The 22,230-nt window shown below is 37.6% G+C and overlaps 1 long non-coding RNA gene across 2 annotated transcripts in view; it reads right to left on the reverse strand.

Annotated features, from left to right (window-relative positions):
• Positions 1-22,230, reverse strand: part of LOC125317323 — a 28,374-nt gene that overhangs the window by 775 nt on the left and 5,369 nt on the right. The window contains exons 2-5 of one of the 2 annotated variants that reach the window (XR_007200017.1): positions 2,911-3,065; positions 1,453-1,532; positions 1,150-1,197; positions 548-714 (exon numbers count right to left, since the gene is read on the reverse strand). This is a non-coding gene — a long non-coding RNA (uncharacterized LOC125317323). The remainder of the gene's footprint in view (positions 1-547; positions 715-1,149; positions 1,198-1,452; positions 1,533-2,910; positions 3,066-22,230) is intronic. The other variant, XR_007200018.1, reaches the window with a different exon arrangement.

A 22,230-nucleotide genomic window follows, 5' to 3' on the forward strand; every position in this document is an offset into this window, starting at 1 on the left:
GCATAAAAATACAATTAGGATAAATCATTTGAACACATTCCTTCATCTAAGAATGATAAGCTGCAATATCTCTCCATCTGTCCTGTTGACATCTATATCTTTCACACACTTGTATCTGAAAATTATTTCTTTCAAGATTAATCTGACTACATTACGCATTGTTTAAACACAAACCTTTAAACTTGATTCTGTGCTTCAAAGTATAAAATCAATGTTGTCCTTCAGAATTATTCAGACATTGAGAGGGAGCTTCATCTATGAGCAGATGAATCTTCTCATTAGAATTTCTGAATATTTGTTTTCCATCAAGCTGGCCTCTTAACCACCTCTCAGTTTTCTGTTGATTGCAGCATTATGCCACATTTCACAAGTAATTTATTTTATTCTGTCAATATTTACCTGTGAGACCGTTCAAGCTTTCCAGTATTTACTCAAGATCTTAACTTTTCTGGGAACAGAGACAGAATGTTTACTATCTCAAAATCTTTGAAATAGGTTACTAATCAAAATAAACATATGCTAAAAAAAATGAAAGAGTAATATTTACCTTTTCTGTCAAAATGAACACAAGACTTCTCTCACTTAAGCTTATTTCAAAGGGTTATGTGCACTTTCAGAGTTCCAAAAAGGGGTAGTGACTTAATAGTAGTAACAGGAGCCAACTGGGAAACCATGTCCTTGTTTCCAATGGAAAATATTTGTCTTATTTGTTTTCTGGAAGAGAGTAAATATTTTAAATGAAAGGCAGATTTCCCAAAGAAAAAAAAGATAATAAAATGTGGAAGAAATGTAAAATATGTAGGAAACCAGAAAAAGTATGGATTGGCAATGACTGGTATTTAACAGTGAATTATTTGGTGGGATGAAGGACAACACTGAAAAGAAAAACATCTGCCTGAAGAGACTTCTCTATCACAGCTCCTGAAGGGTGGGAATTGGGATGGATCTGAATATTTTCATCTGTATTTTTTGCATAAGACATGCACCATGTTGATGTCAGTGATATTTGCTGATAAACCTATGCTAGGAGCACTGTCAATACAGATGAAAATGAAAATATTCCATAGGAAAAATTAAGGGGACTTGATATTTAATTACATTTTTGTTAATGTTATAAATGCCCACAAGTTTGAGGTAACTGAGAATCACCTGGATATGGCAGGCAATTTCCAACCACAAGTCAGTATTATGATCAACCTGTGAAAAAAGACAGATGTTATTCTGAGTTGCTTCCAAAGACTCAGTCATGAAGTTCAACATGTGATGTGCATTCAAATTATTACATACAATGAGGTCATATAAATTCAAATTATTGAATTAATTGAAATTTAAAAATACGAGACCTATTAAAAGCCACAAAACCTCTCATAATTTGTGTGGCCAAATGATGAGAAATAAAAACTTCCAAATGTAGAGTGAGGAGCTAATATATTGAAGATACTATTTCCATACCTGTTCCCAGAAAAATTTTGGAAACACTTTTGAGGCAAAAATTCAAGTTACAGTTCAGGCCATCACTGAGCAGGATTAAGCTGAAAAAGAAAAAAGAATCACAAGCAAATCAAAGCTGGATTTTTCTGGGGGAATTTTTTATTTATTGTCTGCTGGGGGTTGTTGTTTGAAAGCAGAGACTGTAGGAAACATGAAGTGCAAGTTTTCAGTAGGCAGCTAAGAAACCACTTCCTGAGACCTGTTACTATACAGAACATTATATGTTGGAATTTTATTGTTGCCCACAGTATTGCAAAATTACATTCCCTGGAACATATTAATTTATTTGGAGTTATATGAGGAAAGAAAACTAAGGTATTGCGTGTTTTTTGAACAATGGTATATTATAGAAATTTGTTGCCTTTGGGAAACATTCTGTCAGAAATTCTTCTAATATTCAATAACATCAGGTGGGGAACAAAACCTTTGAGGCAGGAATGGGTCTGAGCTCAGAGCTACACTGTGAAAATCACAAAACTGGATTTCACTGTGTAATGGCTTCCCTGAACCATTGTAATACAAAGTTTCCCAGATGTCATCTATTCCAACACAGGCTCTCTATTCCCACCATTTTAAAATAAGCAAAGGAAACTCATTAAAGCAATATCAATTTGATTTTAAGCATTTGATCCATCTTTTTTAGAAGAATATCATGTGGAAAAATTTGTGCAACAGATTTGAATTTGGCAATTGGCCCAATTCCAACATAAAGAAAGTCTGGACATCTAATGTCATCCCAGAATAGGTAGGATGTATCTTGGATATCAAAGAAGATATGAGACAACACTTCCTCCAGTTGTTACACGCTAATCCAGTTTGTATTCTTGGGCTCCTTTCCTTCACTACTCTCATTTCACCATAATAACTTTAAAATCTGTGACTCTCTGACAAACATTAAGCAATAGTTCAGACAAATCCTCCATTTTCACTTGTTTCTCTGTAGTGCTTGAATCCCCAAGTCTACCTCAGTCTTAAGCATAGTCCTGTGCGATTTCCGACTGTGTACTGGTGCAAAAAAAACCCCAAAAGTGTCAATGAAGTTTTAGTGGCAGACCTTAGCTTTGAAGATGTTTTTCTGAAACTACAAGTAATTCCAAATACACCTGCATACAAATTGTTTATTGATTTCTCTAATACTCACATGCAATTTTTCAGACAGTTGGAGTTAATGAACTTATTTCCAAGGAATCCAAACCTATATTCAACATATGAGACCCAACAAATAAGTCTTTTTCTTGCCTTTCACATTTCTTTTTTTTTATGTGTCTAGAAACAGTCTTTCCAAAATATTTTCTTTTGCCATAGTCTGATCAACAGAAACCAAGGTAGTAAGTAAAGTTTATGATTTTTCAATGAGCTGAATCCACTTCAAACTAGTTTTTCAGGTGAATGAGACTAGGAGAGATGTTCAGATCTTACCCTGTAATATCTCACTGTAACAAAGCAGCATTCAAATGTAATTTTGTCAGCTTCTGATCACCCAGATCTGGCCTAATCACAACAAATTAGAGCTCCTACTGGAGCTGGAGTTTGTTTGCTCCAGTAGGCAGTGATTCCATGGGTCATGTTCATGTCTGAAATGATGAAAACATTTGTGAGAAGCATTGTAACCAGCTGAAATAAGCTTTATAGATAATCTAAAAAAAATCATTTCATCCTAGTAATATGACAAGATGTTACACCATTCCACTTGTAAAGAAACTCTGTAATAAATGACCTGTGATTCACTAGAGAACCTGAAGTTCAGATAACTGATTCAAATGTTATTTTGAAGTCTTGTTTGACCTATTGCATTGGATTGGAGAATGGAAACCCTGGCCTGCACCTGCTCCTTTCTTCTGAAGGCAATATTTCCTTTGCCCCTTAGTATATGTGACAATATGAAAGTTACATTAATATTAACTCTGTTGGTGTTAAACCTCAAACTTTAATTTAGGCAAGCCAGCCTGTGACTGATGACTGGTGAACCCACTTCCATACATACTCTGAATGGTGGTTTAATTGTGTTTCATTAGATTGAGTACATAAATCAAAGCCCCTAGGATTGGAAAAATTTTATTGAATAACCTACTTCATGCCCAGGTATTCTGTAAGATAGGACTGATTTCAATTAGTATCTGCAATAAAGGAAGAACTGTGAGCAAACCGACAAGGCTGCAAAATCAACTATAAGGATATCTTCAAAATATTTCTCCTGATATTTTCCTAGCAAATGTTTTGTATAAACAAACAAAAGAGAAAAAAATGGTTATTTAAGTTTGTGATTTTCTGGGTCTGAAGCCATCTCTACTTCTGGTCATAGTACAGACTGAATGAGAGCCTCCTTGCTTTATTTAGGTGACAGATTATTACAGTAACAAATGTGAAAACTGACCAAAAATGTCTGGAGATGGCTGAGGCTGATGGAGCTGGAGCACATGCGCTTGTTTCCCTGTTTGTTACAAAGTACATTAAAAGTCAATGGAGGAGAGAAAAGGTGGAGAGCACCATCCAACGTGTTGAAACACATCACATCTCCTACAAAAAGGTTGTCTGTCTCAACATCCTTCAGCATTTCCATTTCTCACGACTATATATGTCCTTACCTGTTTCCTTATCTGTATGCAGTCAAAAAATTGACTGGTTTCTTTTATGCTGAGTCTCTTTTAAACCAGTTCTTCTGCTCACACTCCTAGGAAAAGCTCTCAAAACCTCACTTTACAAAGATTAGACAGAGTCTTTTGTGTATTCCAGATTTTTTTGTCTGTTTCTCCATCATCTACACTCCCTCCTTTAAATGTGTGTGATTAGCCTTCAACAGTACCATTACCCTTACTTCTCTTGCAAGTAATCCTTCTCACTGGACATGGTCCTACTCTGAGGCTCAGACCCATGACTGATTGCCTGAAAAGCTGTCTTACACAACATGAAAATTAAAAGCTCACATTTTCTCCTGCACTGTGTACCTCCTCCAATGTGGGGGGAAAAAAAACGAAGTGGCAAAATCAATAATGAATAGTTTTGCAATTTGTTCAGATGCAGAGAATTTCTCTCCCAGGACCAGGAACAGAACTCAAAAACCATTTTTTAATCAACATAATAAAGCTTGGCCTCATTATTCTGCCTCTATGAATTCAGTGCTTTTGGTATACTGGCATTGTTGCTGTTGGCACCTGCAGCTTAAGAGGCTGAATTATAAGACCAGCTATTTAAAAACATGAGAGGACACAGGATCTGTACTTTTTTTCCTCAATAAATTCCTATATTTTCCATTTTTCAAATGTTTTTATGCTAATTATTCCTTGGCCAAAGCATTGAAACAACTTATTTTCTCCACTCCACAGTGGTTCTCCAAACAGAAAGCTGCAGTCCTGCTTGTTTTCATCATTTGGCCCTCTCTGGTTTATGGAATTTCAGTCTGTAAGGAAACTGCAGTCACATAAAAGTCAAAGTTATTACTCACTATCAAAAATAAAAAAAAATTCAAAGGCAATTATGCTATTTTTGCTGTTAATGATCTTAATTCAAGGTTTTCATCAATGCTATTATACTGTAGATACAAAATTCTTCCTATGGGCTGTCCAGTGGCTTTTTCAGAAGATAAATTTGTAAAGACTCCGGGGATAAACTTTGCCTCAAAATTACAGTCAAAACTAAATAAAAGTAATTAGCAACCTTTTACTGTCTGTTAAGTCTTCACATATTCTGACTTGAGCCACAAGAGATGGCCAAGTCTATTTGTCATTATCATTTTGTCTGAGTGTGTCTGTGGTTCTCCCAGTCTCCAGATTAATGCATTGTGTTTGTCAAGTATTAGCTGTCCTTGGTGGATTTCAATGCCCTCGTCTTAGAATTCAGTTAATTAGCTCAGGGTGCAGGGGATAGGGAAACAAAAAAAGAAAAAACTAACAAATGGGGGAAAAAAAATGAAATAAAAAAACCCAACCAAAAAAACCTTGTGAGAACCTTAAGTGTTGGAATTGTAAAAAGATGAGAGGCCCGGCGACTCCAGCGGGGAGAGTTACTTGCAGACCAGCCAATATGGTTGATAAGAGCAAAACTCCGTTTATTAGCAATCCAGAGGCACTTATACAGTATACCAGCTTGTTAACTCTTAAGTGGCTTAAAACTTATTAAAGCAAATTTCTACTTCTACATAATTGGACTTACATTGGCAAGCTTCTACAGTTATGTTATGATTAAAAGAATTCAAAGTTTATCTTCCTTCTCTCTCAGTCTTATCTACACAGCTGTACCTTCTCAAAACTCCCTTCTTGTTCCCAGCTTGGTTCTCACAGAGATTTTTCTCATGGAGAGTTTTTCTCACACACAGGCCTTCTGCTTGCAGGCTCTTGCTACAGTTCTTTTATTGATCCCATAATTCTATGAATGATCCATGTCCCTGATCCTTTAATAATTCCCAACACTTAAGAACCCTGTATTTTATAGCATCCTTTATATATATAGAGAATATACTATATATATATAGTTCATACATATTTTCCATTTTCAGTTATGTTCCTGATTCTGTCTTCACACCGTAATTTTCCTGTAAACAAAGTATTGCCAGTAGAGTGAATATTCTCAATTGTTACTAAAAGAGTGAGTTGTATGCTTGAGTAGTGTTTTGGGAGTAAGAATCAATATTTAAGGTCAAAAAGTTGTCTGGTTTTTAAATTCTGGTTTTGGTTTTATGCTGCCATACATGTAAGAGGATTTTCACTATGATTAAATTATCCCAGAGAAAAACAGGATGTGAACTGGACCACATGAATTTCAGAGCAGACAGACACAACCATGTGATACCCTACACAACTGTGACCCAGTTATTAGGTGGAGGAATGAACTTTGTGCTTGTGGAGCCCCAGAATTTTCCAGATACTGCATTTATGAAAAAGTTGGACCTTTTATTATGATCTTTTGAAAAGGGTAAGAGGACAATTTACCACCATTTACTCCTCTACTATGGAAACTATGAAAACTGGGACACGCAAAAAGTTAAATATTCCTAAACATAGCATATAAATACAAAGGCACCTGAATGGAGCATGCCATTTTCTATGAAGCTTCTCAATAATTCATTATATTCTTCAAAACTTGTTGCAGAACTGTGAGGTTTCAATGCAGAAGTTGATTACCTCATTAAAGAAAAATGAGGATTTCACTAGAACTCCCCATTCAAAACCTTATATAAGGTTATATATAAGGGATAACTTTAAAAGTAAATCAAACTTCCAATTTATATCAAGTTGATCAGGGCCATGTCCAAGCAAGTTTAAGCATCCCCAGTGGATGAAGGTTGTACAATCTCTCTGGTCACCTGCTCCAGTGATTGTCCTATCTCATTGCCAAAATATTTTTTCTTGAACGCATCAGAAATTTCCTTTCCTGCAAATGATGATTAAGAGACTGAAATTCCTGCATGTCCTAGTTTCAAAAATCCTTCAGGGCTCTCTGCTCTACTGCTGCTAAACCTGTGATAACAGTTGAGAAAGGTTTTAATAAAAATAGAGAGAAAAGAGGCAGAGAACTGGTTTGAGGGCACAGATGATAATTGCATGTTTCCTCATTTGCTCCCTAGTGGGACCATACACACACAATTGGGTAGCTACCAACAAGAGAGATGTGAGTAGAAATTGGCGTTTCAAATGTTGACTGTTGAACTCCAGAGAGTTTATGTTATCTATTTACCACGGGTTTTTTTGAAGTCCAGCAGACTGTGGAACCCAGAAGAAGACAAAGGTTCTGAGATGCCCCTCTAACCCCCCTAAGTTTTTAGCCTGGTGAAGTAATTCTTTGACGTGTAGTGAAAGAGCTTGTTGCTGTGACACTGATTGCACAGATTAGTGTACAACCACTGATGCAGCAGCATAGATCAGTGAGACTTAGACCTTGGCTCCTGATGTCCAGCCACAGTAGTCAAGTCCCAAGAAATTCAGGATATATGCCTAGCAAACATGCAAGCTAACACACATTCAAAGTTTCAGATTTTAAGTGAGTAGAAAATAAAGACATATTGTATCTACAGCCTAGATCAAAAGATCACCGGTTTTACACAGTCTCAAAGTATTTAGTGAGTTACATGTGCCTATATTAGATACACAGATAGACACAATACTGTAAGGAAATTAAAATTACATTAGTGTGCGTTGTACAGATTTATTGTATTTTAATTTTAACTAAATTTGAAAAGAAATTAAATAGAAATAATGAGAAACTTATTCCAACATTTGTCCCATTAGATACCTCGTAATTCTTATTCTGTGATTTTAATATTGACATATAATGAACAAAAGTTACTTCCCAATGTGGTTATCTAATACCACTACACCCTCAACAACGCCCCTAAAGTAATTGAGGCTCGTGAAAATTATGTATCTAGTTCTATTTCTTGTGTCAGAATAAGAAACACTCCAGAACTTTCAAAATACTGAGTAAAGCATGCTACATTATTCACAAATATTTCTTTCAAGCCACCAGCTCAATTTATGCCAATTTATATCATACAGCCATTTCAAAACTGTGCAAGTCTCCCCCCAATGACACTCCAGTCCCAGAAGGGAGAAAGGCTTGAAGAGCAAACATTTAAAGCTGAGCTGAGTTTATGCTTCACAGGAGCACAGGGCTTAGAAAACAGTATGAAACTCTGGCAACAGATCTGTTTGCCTATGAAAACATGACTGAATCTTTTGAATTACTGAAGAATAACAACATGGTAAATCACTGCCTGTAGGCAGTACTTTATTGACCTGTGGAGCAGGAGATGGTGTGACTGTGCTGTTCAGCCTTAGAGTGGGCTGTGACAGATGGGGGCTTTGGAGAAATTAAACCAAATGATGGTTTGGTGCCTGAGCTCTGAGTGCTGAGATGAGCACATCAGAGTAACTTTCACATTAGCTGAGGAGAGTGCAATAGATCTCAGCATTGCACCCAGTGATGCTTTTCACCTTTTAAATTTTATCCCATGAACTACTTTGGCTTCTAATGAGAATTTCTTTTTTCCTCAAACAACATAGTACAATCTGTTCCTGCAAGTCATATTGAAAAATCTGTTCATAGGAATTGTTCCACAGCAAAAGCAGAATGTTCATGAAAGCCCCAGCCACAGTGAGGTGTTCTGTTTCACAGGAAGTCCCATTAAATTTCATTTTTGATACAAAGAAAAAGTGTAAATATAAAGATTTATAGCTGGGCAATAAAGAGAATAGAAAGACACATAAATGTAGTAATAGACAAATATGTATCTGACTAAATTATGGTGTTATATTCTTGCCACACTAAAAATATTGCAAGTATTTTATGCTGAAAACTCAGGTGATCCTTTGAGAAAAGTAATGCTAACATTCAGAGGAACTCCTGCTTTGGTGATGGATACTCACTGAGAATTCAGAACATCCAGGAAGATGTCAATGAACTATTCCAGCTTAAAAACAGCAGCACTGGTTTATTGACTGGTTCTGTGTAAGAGGCCTCCCAACAACCAGGTTGGCTGCAAGTCCTACCAAAACAGCCAGACTTACTGACTCTGACTGGAGTTTCCAGGAGTTAATATAATTGCTTGTAGAAAATCCAGACTGCCAGTCTTTTCCAGACCCATACGAGTACCTGGGTACTAGTTTCACCTAGCTACAGATATGATGCTCCTCAGAAAAAAACACTCAGGCAACTAATCTGTTGAAGTTGAAGGAAGAATTCTGCATCTTCCTGCTAGAAAACACCTGCTACTGGTCACCTCACAGGACTCAGAGTAATCCCTCAGTGTCAAGTTTAGCTTCATAATTAAAGAAAGAAACCTATTTCCGTGATTCTAAAGCTCTGGTATTTAGTATGATAAACTAATATTCTTTTCTGGCAAGTGTTCTTCATTTTTAATCATATAACAAAACAGTAGTTTGTTTCAACAATAGGAAGGCTAGATATGACAAGCTGTTGTTCTAAAAATGAGTCACTGTCCTATTATTCTGGTTCTGAGGCCTGAGGACAAAAATATGCCATTCATTCTCTATAGATATCCCAATACTCTTCCCAGAAGTATCAAACCAGATAAGACTTCTTTTCTTTGTCAAAATACTTTGGGAAGACGTCTTCTAGTGACTTTTTTATGACCTACTTTTTTTTTCCCTCTGAGGCCATGAAGAGGAAGAATGAGCACACTGTTTAAAGTGTTGGCCAAGTAGTCTAGAGTGGGCTCCAGCATCACTTGAATGCCTACACATTGCACCAGTGTGCAGGTAAAGGTGTGGAAGAAAAATTTCCTCCAACAACCCCGCTCTAGGTGCTGCTGTTGGACTCTGGACATTTTGCATATCTGGAAAAGAGCAAACTAAACTGAAATGATGACACCTTGAATGATGGGTTCTTGGTTTCAGTTCTATAACAGTATAATAGCCTGAAAGGAAAAAGCCTTCATTTTTAACCATAGAGTGGTTTGTGTATTTGACTTTCAAACTCTTTTTTTATTTACCAGGTTTCCATTTTAACTATTTTCTATCCACAGTTGATTGCTGAGCAATTGTTCTCTGGGGCATACGGATAAGAAGGGTTTGGTTTCCCATACGGCTCCATAGTGGTGTTGATAACTTGCAGCCTGTGGAACAGCTATGGGCACTACAAAGAACATTCAAACAAAGCTTTGCTTTCCTTGCTTTTCAACTTGCTCTGAGTAAAATCCAACTATAAGTAATGCCAGAAAACACAACTGTGGCAAATGATATTTTGGAAAATAATTTGTAATGCTACTAGAGAATATCACTATGAGAGAAAAACATTGAAAGTCTGAAGAACTGTCATCACCCAGCTGCCTATTCGGGCATCTCCAGCATCACAACTTCTCCATGAAATGCTATTTGAGAGCTATTGTAAAGAAAATGAGAATATCTGCAAAATACTTCACTGTAGAGCATATGAAAAGTTTCAGAGGACCATTCATTTGCTGCACAGATAGAATGAGCAAGGAAGCAAATTACTTTTAATCAAAACCACACTAAAATATCCTATAACAAAAGACTGGGGAAAAAAAGGTAATCTAAGTGCAGACAGAGAGATCCTACACTAAAAGACTGATGTCTGTATTTTACCAATCTTTACCTTTTTATCTTCGTTTTGGAGATAGAAAATCATTCATTTGATTTGAAAAGTGATTTAAAAGGGCTCTAGTTATCAAGTTACAGCTTGCTAGAAACATATGTAGCTGGGTGGTGATAAATTTGTCAGGTTCAAATAGCCCTGTTTATCTAGACACAGACATTGAATTCAGAGTTGCAAGCCAGACAGTGCAGATTTAACAACCTTTGCTTGGCAGCAATCTACTCTTTGTACTCAGGAGGCTGATTAAATTGGAGTGGTCAGCCTGCAAGACTAATAAGACTCAAAAACACAGTCCTGTGTCTAGGCTTCATCAAGGGCAACAGTATTTGTTCCTCACTTTTGCATTTTTATTTTACAGAAAAGCTTGTTTAAATTCTGGATTAATAAATTAATAAATAAAAGGACATTTCAATTGCTATTGAAAACTGCTCTATTTCACTGCAACATCATCTGTAATTATGGAAGAATAAAATAACAAAAAGTAGAGCCATATCTTTATTTTCTCAACATCCACTGATGTAAAAGTGACAATTTCTCATTAACTAGTATCAATACTGATCTCTATTTTTGTAAGAATAATAATAAAATGACCTATTCTAAATTCCCCTTTTTAGAATACTTCAAAATTGCAGCATGAAATACTTTCTTCTACTCAAATTCTAAGCTATTTTTGGTTGTATAATAATGAGTGAGAAAATGTAAAAGGCAGAAGTTTCGCTTCCCTTGAAAATACATAAACTTCACAACCACCACCATCCTTTTTAGATATTCATGCTACGAACCCATAGTTGAACATTAATCTATGATTAATGAAAAAAATATTAATAGGGTTATATAATTCTGAAGAACACCTCGTTTCTGTTGCTTTGCTGAAGAGATGTTTATTTGCATAACTGGATATTTAGGAACAAGGAGTGTAAGTGCAGCTGGGTTTGGGTCTGCTCGGAGGCCCATTCAGCCTGGTAACGTGTCTTCAGCATGGCCATAGTTACAGTAAAGAAATGACATCCTGTGGTTCTCACACAACAAAAACCAAAGGTTTAAAATAATCTTTGCATGAATATAATTCCAATAGGACCACAAAATTAATGTGGACTTGAAAGGATGATTCAGCACTGTCATCTTCAGAATTTGCAACCACTCTGCAGCTAAAAGGAGGAAACTGCAGATATTCATGTGAGTATTCCTTAATCCCGTGCAGATTGTGAAATTCAGTCTTGACAGATTTCTTAATTTTTAGCTTTTAATTTCTTAATTTAAAACAAGCCAAAAAAAGAACAAATAAAGATATCGGTAACTTACCTCTCCCTATAAAATACTTCGCAATATCTTGTTTGCATTTAGAATGAAAATATGTTATCAATAACATGATTCCATTGAAGATGTTGGTTTGCCAGAAATGAGTTTAGCTAATACTTTTAACAAGTCATTTATGGTATTAATTAAGTAATTTAAGTATTTTAAAAACCTGGTTTTAATATATTGCAGTTTATCTTTGTCTCATGAAAAAGTTAGCTATTAGGCAAAACAATTATTTTACTTTCTTTGAAGGGAAAACTGAGAACAAAAGATGGTAAATTGCTGATCATCACGGATACATGCTCCCTTGACAATACTTTTACGGTACTCCCTTTGAGGAAAAAGTGTAAATTTTCTGATAAGATGCTTTTCTTTGGTGGAAAAGAAGGCAAAATTTTAACATCTCCCTAAGCCTCAAGAAACCAAGAATAAATTATTTTTCACAACATGGTGAGTGGAAAAACTCTGAGATGTATGGGGCGGGTGGGTAGGATTTCAAGATTTTTCAATCATTTGACTTTTTTTTTAGATTAAAAATTCCAGTGGTATGCAATTACCATACTAACAGAGCTAAGTATTGCTGCTTTTGGGTAAGGTCAATCTAGATGTTCTAGAAACAGAAACACTCCCTATGAAGAGTTCTAGATTTTCCTAGACTATAATATTTTATATTTTAAAAGATGATTTTATGTTAAAATAATTGGACATGAGAGAAGGCAAATTTTCCAGCAGGAAAAGAAAATTCCAAAGACAAAAAAGTAAGCACAGCCATGTCCCATCCAACAGCAAGTAGTTATGGACTACTTTGCTTCTTGCTAAAGAATAATGTTGGTTTTAGCACATGAGAGTTTCCTTTGCAATCTTTTCAGGACAAGAGGATTATTTATTTCTAGTGTAAATCATCCAACTGAAAAAGTAGAACCTGTTAGTGATGAGCAAACAGCACTGTGTTTGGGCATGATTAATGCCATGAATCCCTCCTTATTTTATTCCTAAAAGGGAAAAAAAATAGATGTATGAAAGACAAGAGAAGGTACAACACACTCTAAAGTGAATTTTTAAATGTAGGTCTCGTGCTGCCTTGAGCCAAGGATGAGTTCTGCAATGTGTTTTTACACACACTGACTTAGCTAATTCCAGGACTTTTGCTGTTTCCAATCCTGGAAATACAAATCCCAGCATGCATGGCATGGGTAACTGTGACATTCAAATGGATTTACACAGGCCACCTCATCTGCTTTACCAGCTGTGTATGGTCTTTTACATCACAGTGCATTCCAAGGCAAGCAAACTTCACTTCCATCATAATTGGTGTAGAAAAGAAAGTGTACATGGGGAGCATCTGTGCAAGGTGAATAAGACATGAATGGGGCCAAGTCTGAAATCGTCCCAGAATGTGGCTCTCTGATATTCTGTATCTAAGGCTAACCCTTCTCAAGACTCACTGAAACCCTTAAAGTTTCCATTATTGTTTATTTCACTCTGTGGAAGACTAACATCAAGGAGCATTATCAAAAGTATTAATTAATAAATCAGAGTGGAAGACAATAAAAACCACAGAGAAAATCAAATTGCAGAATATTAAAAAGAGCTTGGCAATGTGGTAAACAAATGTCACTATCAATCACTTTACATGAGGGACATTGCATCTGACTGTTCTCACCCTGGATTAATGGTGTACTAGGAGGCAACTGTGGAAGCACTCCATCAGTCCACATGCAAGGTGATAAGGATGGACAATGACAGAGTGCACACAGTCACTGCACTGGGGGACAATGGATTAAAAAAAAGCTGGTTGAAGAATGGATCCCACTGATTTCCTTTTGCCTCAATCCAAGTAGGGTACACTGAGATTCAGTGGGCATGTGAAGCTCAGTGAAGTTCACTGGAGATTTTTACAGGTGTATAGAATGTCTGTCCCCATAATAAAGTTCTTGAGTTTTGTTTGTTAAGGCTTTGTGTTGTTTTGAATGGTGCAAAAAAGAATGTTTTGAAAGATTATTTATTTCTTTGTGGTTTCAAAATATGAAACAAATTCCTAAACAAGGTATTTTTAAAATAGTTTCTCCTTTGAAGATGTCAAGGTTTTTTGGTTTGATTTGGTTAAGAAATGAAAATCAATACCTTCAGAACTAGTAAGAAATGTCTAATCAGTTAACAAAAAGGCTAGCTTCAGAAGAGATGTAGTTTTGCTAGTGAAGCTAAGGGGGTCTAATGTCTTCCTTCACAGTTTTACTGACAGGAGCCAGCATGGTACAGTGCATGCTAGTTTCCTGATGTAGAAATGTTTGCACAACTGCACAGTTCTTCCCATATTTCCTGAAATCTCATGGATTTTCTAGTCCAAATTAGATGTGCTCATCACCTAGTGCAGTTAGGGTTGTCATTACTATTACTAACCTTAGGAACGGGTATTGTTCAAGAGAAACAAGAACTGCATCCTGGGGCTTTTCAGCACTGCAGTCCATTGCCCTGTCCCCAGGCGTGAAATGGTACTGATGGAAGTGGGGCTTCACAGCAAGTAGCTAATTCCTACTTGGCTCAGGACTTTTTTCCCCCTAAGTACTAAAATCTATGACTTGCAGAATGCAGAAATTGGCATGCAAGCAAAACTGATTTGGGATAAGCAGTGTGTAATCATTTCATCTGCAGAAGGAAAGTTAACTGTTATCTGGAATTAGTGCAATATCTGAAACCGACAGTCAATGTGCAGATCCACAGTTTAGTATTTCTACCTCTAGAACACACTAAGCCAGAGAAATCACACCTTAACAGTTCTGTCTCAAAAGATATCTTACTGTATTATAAACAAAGATCAATATATATTTGTGGATTTATTTCTTAGGCACTGTCTTGCTGCATTTCACAGCATTATTTAACCAAAAGCATAAAACTAGAGACTGTGTAGCTTTAACCACCATTCAATAATCATACAAGTATTAAAGGCTACATCCTTACTCCCCTTCCCTGAGGATTGTATAAGTCTGTTCTGGTATTTGTTCCCAAAGATTGGCAAGCACAAGGATGGGTCCTTGGGAAAAGTAAGAATGGATTTAGGGTAAGCTTTTTAAACAGCTTTGAACTACTGCAGTCTATTAGGACTGAGACTCAAAAGGCACAATATTATGCCTTCACATATCTTCACATTTTATGTAAAGATGTACTGGCCGGTGCTTGTCAATATTTTTTCAGTTGTTTATGGATTTATTTTTATCAGATAATAATAATAATAATAATAATAATAATTTATTATCAAGAAGTCCTCTGGAAGAGTCTATGTTGGCCTTAAAGTCACTACCAGTCTATGTTGGAAATGCTGGTTTGGTTGATAGATTAAACAAATCATGAATTTTCCTAGTTGCTGAAGTGCAGGGTAAATACTTTTACCTGATCATCTGTGCCTCATTGAAGTCACAGACATTAGTAATTTTTTTCATTAAGCTAAATTTAAGCATGATTTTTTTTCTCCCTACCTTCACACACTCCAAAGGAGCTAAAATTTAAGATGCCACGGACACACTCAAGCAACAAAAATGATTATTCACTGGTATTCTCATTCTGCAGCTGGCAAATGTGAACATATGAAATGTGTAGTTGCTGATAATGGTACTAATGGAACAGATGTCTCTTCATATTGAATCTGGCAAAAAGTAAAAAAATGCTGGATTTTTTCATCTGCTTCTGTGTGATACATTTGATGCCCCAGTGGACATGTTAAGTAGCAACACTTTTTGAAGATTCCTTGAGAATTGGCATCCTGACCACGGGAAAAATACATGATCTTGGAATGAAGAAAACTCTTGGCATTTACCACCTTAGCTTAATTTTCCCCTTCTAAGACGTAATTTATTCTAAGAATAAATCCCCAGCTTCAGCTAAACTGAACATATTCCCCATTTTCCCTCTGTGCCTTCACCCAAGTCTCCTGCCATCTTCCTTCACTTCCTCAAGTTCACAGGATACCATTTGATGAGCAGCTCTGTGGGACAGGCCCCTGGTTATCAGCACCTGTGCAAAGCCACGAGTCTTGCCTGCCCCAGTGAATTGGGTAGACCACACCCTGCAGTGCCAGAGCACTGATGCTGCGCTGGGCACCAGCCAAGCCAATGTAGCAGCCCTTCTGGGCAGTGTACTCCATGTCTCCAAAGCTACATGGCAACAAAGGGCTTCTTTATGAATTTTCATATCAAATTCCATCAGAACTGAGAGCTGAGCATTCCTGTGGAACTCTGACTCACTGGAAACATGGCTAAAAAGTGGCAGAAATAAGGTAATGATTTTTTAAATATATGTAAATATATCCTTTCCCCTCTGGTGAGACAAATCTGAGAGGTCTGTAAGGTTCTTTTATGCTCCTGGTGAAGTTCCAAAGACTGTAAGTATGTCTTACTGGTTAGAATTAGCAGCCAGAGAAAATTAAAGAGTTTCTTATGGCAATGTTGTGGGTGTCGAGTAGGGAATATCCTCTTTAGGATTACTTGGAGGGGGCTGAAGCAAAGTTTTAGAAATTATGAAAAACTTGAGACTTGGTAACACGGAACACGTGAAAATACATGAAAAAAAGAAAGTGCTAAAATGAGAACCAGAAAGGAAGATAAGCAGATTTCAAGGACTGTCAGAGTGAAGGTAGCTTTTCCAAGGAGCCTCAGACTCACGGAGAAACCTGACTTACTGTTCTCACTGACTTTTGATCTAAGTTTCATGCAGCAGGTTAAGAAGGTGAGACCAAGAACAGCCATGGACATGTTGGAGAGAAAGATCTGGAGCAAATACTCCCGCCTGCTCAGTCATGTTCCTCCCTGACCTATATCCCCACTTCCCACTCTGAGACACTCTGGCACCTCTTCTGCCTTCAACTTGCTTCATTTGCAACCAAAAAAAAAGGTGCGAACAGATTCTTTTGGCATGAGAAAGCTTTCAGACCACCTCCTCCACAATCCCAACTGTGATCAGCCTGGGTCTTCAGAGTTCAAGCTGCTCCCATTACCTACTCCCTATACAATTTTCAAGCTGTTTTTAAGCTGTTCACATAAGCACTCTCAAGTAACCTCAAAAAAACTTCGGCTATTGCAGTTGACTAAACAAAGCACCATTGATGTGCTCTAGAGTATTACAGTTATCATACTGTTCACTATAGAAAAAGGAAAGAAAAGTTCATGTTACCTACTTTACAATGCTAAAATATGATGTGGACATATTCCAGGCATACAAGAATCCCACTTCCTGTGACTGAAATAAATGACAGATCAGAATTTGCAAGGAACAAGTTCGGCTGGCAAAGAGACAGAACTGTCAGATTTCTCACTTGGGTTCATTGCTGACAGACAAGGACTCCAGGCCTATGGCTCCACACACATGGACACATGTAAGCTAAACAGCACCCAGAAAAACAGTAATCTCACCAAAATTAATTATTCCTTTTAGAAAGGGAAATAGTTCCACCAACAACATTATTTTTTCAATCTGAAGTTTCCCTGATGTGATGCATCATTATGAACTTTCCCTGATGTTTTGTCCACTTGGGCCAGCCACTTTTCCAAAGCAATTCCCTGGCACTGCTCAGGAGAGGCCAAGGACCATTCTTAGTGGGCAGCACTCCTCAAGCCAATGATTTGGAGACAGGATTTAGCACTAAGGATACTCACTGTTCACTCCTACAGGCCTCAGTGTCTGAAAAGTAATAAATAACTCCAGATAACAGTTCATTTTCCTCATGCAGACACAAAAATTACACATTGCAAGTCCCACATTAGGTTTGCTTGCATGCCAATTACTGCATTCTGCAATTTAAAGTTTTATATTTTAGTACTTAGGGAAAAAAAGAAAGGGAGTATTCAAAACCTGAGTATTCAATATGAGGCAGAAATAGCTGGATGCTGGGTTCTACTGCAAATCAGAATAGTTAATGATGTACCCATTTTTCACAGTCTTGGCTACAAGCCTGACTTTTTTGCCTCTTTATACTGGCTGGCAACATTATGGGTCCTAAGGACAGATTTAAATCAATTCTGTGCTTGCTAGCCCTGAGATATTCTTTCCAGAAGAATTCCTGGCTGCCTGGCGCTATCCAGATTGAGTTGAGGATGTCATGAATTTCTCATTTTTTTACTAAGAGAGGAAAAAGCCAACTATTTTGGGAAACTCCATCTGTGTTAGTGCTACCATGATTAGAGATGGAAGTGCTTGAACTGTCTCATTCCTTGTCCTGTAAAAAGAGTTATCAGCAGAAAGGGCAGCACACAGGTTGAACATACTCCTGTTTCTGTATCAAGAGGTTGACTGAGGCAGATCCTCCTGTTTGAGCTGTCTCTGAGAAATGCTAATGGTCCAAATCTACTCCTCTGGCTCTCTACAATATACTAGTTTTCACAATTAACTGCAAGCCTCCCCATTCTACCTTGAAAATTTTTAAGTTTTATTTAGACATTAAAACAGGCAGCACAAGAAGAAACACAACTTAAAATTGATCACAGAATTATAGAATGGTTTATATTGGAAGGGACCTTAAAGATCATCTAGTTCCAACCCCCTTGTTATGGGCAGGGACACCTTCCATGTTGCTCAAATGATAGGACGGGGGGAGATAGAAGTATTCCTAGGCTAGGGCAGTCCAGCTGGCAATTTAGGTATATTAGTCCATCAGCAAGCATATTGCTCTGTGTTTACACATGGTGGGAAGAACAGCAGGTTGGAATAATGTATCCCATAGAAACCACAGTTTACCTAAAACCACCGTCGTGCACACAAGGCTGCGTTGGCCTAGCCCCCAGCAGCTGAGAATGCCAGTGTTCCTGTGATTATATGGCAAACTGAAGAACAATAGTCTGTGTCTAGGCTTGGCATAGACCTAGAACTGTTCAAAGAAGTGAAAATTGATGTGGGCCTAGTTACCAAGCGGCCTCAGGCGACAAATACATGAGTCACTTACCAGAGCAATTAAACTTGTGACTGCCAGGCTGAAGCCACAGACAGACAACAGAATTGCAGTCAAGAAGTAATGAAAAGTTTTCAGCCAAGGGCACTCATCACAAAATAGGTAACAGTATTTCAAAACTTCAGAGTCTTGGAAACGTAAGTAATCAACAGTGCATGCACAAGCAAAGCATGAAACAACAAGTATGGTGCTTGCTATTTGCATGGCACAAAGTTTAATGGTAACATGAAGAGTTTAGAAGAAATTATTTTAGTTTTCTGAGTGAAGTGCTAGAAAGCCCTTGCATTTCAGCTCACATACAGAAATCATTCATTAGCTATAGGGGTTTCCAGCCACTGGGAGCTGGCAGAACGGGGTTTTATCCCTCATGTGCTGACACAAAGAAGCCCGGAGGTCAACGCTGAAACCCCTCTGGAAGGCGGCACTCAGTGCCCAGCACACGATGAAAATGGGGCAGAGCTCCTCACCCAAAGGGGCTGGATCTCCCTGCTGCTGTCAGGCAGGCAGACAGGTGAAGGCAAAGAAGAAAGAGAGGGGACTCTCCGTATGTGCTCCACGCAGGTTTATTCCAGTGAAACGACAGGGACGAAGAGGCCAATTGGTGGGAGGGTCCAGGGATCTTATACTGGGTACAGAATAGGGGGGGAAAGGGATCTCAGCCAATGGGATAGAGACAAGCAGGTGACAGGAAGGGAACCAATGGGAACAACACATAGGAGGGACTCAGGGAAGGATCCAATGGGGTGTCGAGGAACAAGGAACTTTCTAGAACTAATACATATTAAAAAAGGAATATGAATATACATAACTCATACATAAAACAGGAAGACAAAATACTAACCAATGAGGGGAAAATATGCAAAAGACAAAACAAGGGACTCATGGGTTCCCACCATGACTGAAAGTTACGTGCTAAACTTGGGTTGCTAACACCACAGCTGGTTGCTTGTGTTTTCCTCAGGAGACAGTGGTTGAAATCACCTGTACCCCCGCAATTAACCAGCATCTAAGCAGTAATCTAGGCAGGAAATGGAGACTATCTGTAAGTTCCTCTGTATATATAAAGGCACTATGATTTCCTTCCTTCTTTGTTTTCCTGTTTTATGTTTGTCTAAGATGTAGATGCTGCTTCTTCATTTCACTGTTTAAATGATTTCTTAATAGGATGTCTTTTACAAAGTTGACCTTCTGTCTTTCCCATCCCACAAAAATCAGACTGTATGTGATAACTTCTTTTCATAGACCTCTTTTCTTCTAGTTTTTTTCCTCTCTGCCTATGAATTGGTTTTTTTTGGAGGTTTCTTGTTTGTTTGTTTGGGGGGATTGGTGTTTTTTTAAAATTTTATTTTACTTTGGGGGGTAGTTCAAAAAAGAAATCTCTGGATTGCTTTTAAGCATCTCTGAGGTTGGTTTTCTCGCTAAAAGCCTACAAGAGTTTTTGTCTTCTTCTCCTACATTGTATTGCCAGAGCATTGCCTTAGAGGTACATAGACTTGTTCTTCATGCTTTGTGATGCTTTGAATAGCATGGGCTTTCTGATAATGTTCCTGATTCTGGGAAGGCTTTTTGTAGCCTGAAAGCGGTGATAAACACATCATGGCTAAGGCAGATGAAAGCTAAGCATTAGCCCCAAGACCAGAGTTGGCTTTGCCCCAGCAGAGATGACTGTCTTTGCCTCTGGAAAGGGAGTAAAACAACTCACGAAGTGCCAGATGTTGGTGGTTCACAGACTAAAAAAAGCTTGGAAGTATTTTATTTGAACACTTAACTAAAGGGAAAGCAATGGGAGAGCAGTGGGGTAGAAAAGGTTTGAAGGAAAACTCAACTCTCTGAGACTGATAACTTTGGCTCGATAAATGTTGTAAAGAAAAAACCCACACCATGTAGTTTCATCATTATATCCAATAATCAGTATTTGCTGCTCTGCCCAGCTCTCTGATTTTTATTTCAACAAGCTTTTCTGCAGTAGGAAGCTTTTATTCGCCTTCAGCCCCAAGCAGTCCCACTGATGTTTTTTTCACATTTAAATATCTTTATTATGTGTATATTTAAAATATATTATTAATTATTTGCACTATTTCTTAAACAAATGTCTGCAATAACAAAATTGTTCTCCTGCAAAATTACTTATTGAGATATGAAGTACTGGTGTCTTCCTGCTCCTGTGTCGTGTTTAATGCAGCCAGCCAATGGTTAAGAGCAAAGGCTCACCAACAGCTTGTCTTAGTGTGAAGTTGGACACCACAGCTGCCAAAGGTCTAATTTAGGTGTTTTCTTTGAAGATGATGTAGCTCAGTGGTGGGAACTTGTGGGAAACTTCGCTTACTTAAAAACCAAATGATAAAGCAGCAGCCATGGCTGCAGAACAGACAGGGATGAAAGAGAGAAGCTCGCAGACCCTCCTGGCTGGCTTTCCTGCTGCAGGCAGCATCATCACACTGTGGACCTTGAGATAATGCACCACTTCTTGAGACTGTATGGACATCGATGCAATCTTCCCTATATAAAGTGGAACACACTATTTAGACACTTAGGGATAGTTTCTAGATAGTTTGAATGAAGGGCTTTCCTCATAGACAGCTGTGTATTTGTCCCACAGGAAACTGAGGTTTAAATGTCATGCTTGGAACAGCAAAAAAACACAGAGAGAGGGTGTAAGCTGGCACCTACTGGACTGCCTGGGGAGTCATCAAGAAAACAGACATTAAATGCAGCAAGTACAGAAACATGGGCCTTACACAGGTGATAAACCTAAGATCAGAACTGTTTCCAAAATACATGGACAAGCTCAATAATAGCAGCCACATTAGTACTTGGCTCAATAACATGTTGTGGTTTAGGAATGGTATTTCCCAGTTTAGTACTCCTACTAAAAAGAAAACCACTCCCCTCCCCACTCTGGCTCAATATTTGCATTTGACACACTTGTCATATATCCTTTTGATATATCAAAATTCTATTTATCCTTTCCAACAAGATTTACATATCTATATATGGATTTTTTTTTCCCAATCCAGTCCAAAAAAACTTTGTTCCTTATTTGAGAAAATTTTTTATAATTGTATAAGTAAAATGAAATTCAAAATATTGTGAAGGTTACATTGAATGTATTCTTTGATGCCTTGTCTTTGAAAGGGTGTTCTTGAACCCGAGGTTTCTCCCACATGTTTTCTTACTCCTTTTTATGACTTATTAACTTAGAACAATCTTTGTAGTAGTAACACCCATATATAAAAGGATGTCCCATTCTCTATGTTTGATCAGCATTCCAAGGTTAACAGATGGAGATCTTATTACCTCTTACCCTCAGTTTTACAGATTGCTTTTTAAAAGATTAATCCAAAACACACCACACTGGTTTCATTAATACGATGTACTGACTTTGTTGGTCCTTGTGCCTTATTATACACTCAGTTAATATAGACATGCTTGGAATAAAA

This window comes from Corvus hawaiiensis, chromosome 26, assembly GCF_020740725.1.
Source record: "Corvus hawaiiensis isolate bCorHaw1 chromosome 26, bCorHaw1.pri.cur, whole genome shotgun sequence".
NCBI lineage: Eukaryota > Metazoa > Chordata > Aves > Passeriformes > Corvidae > Corvus > Corvus hawaiiensis.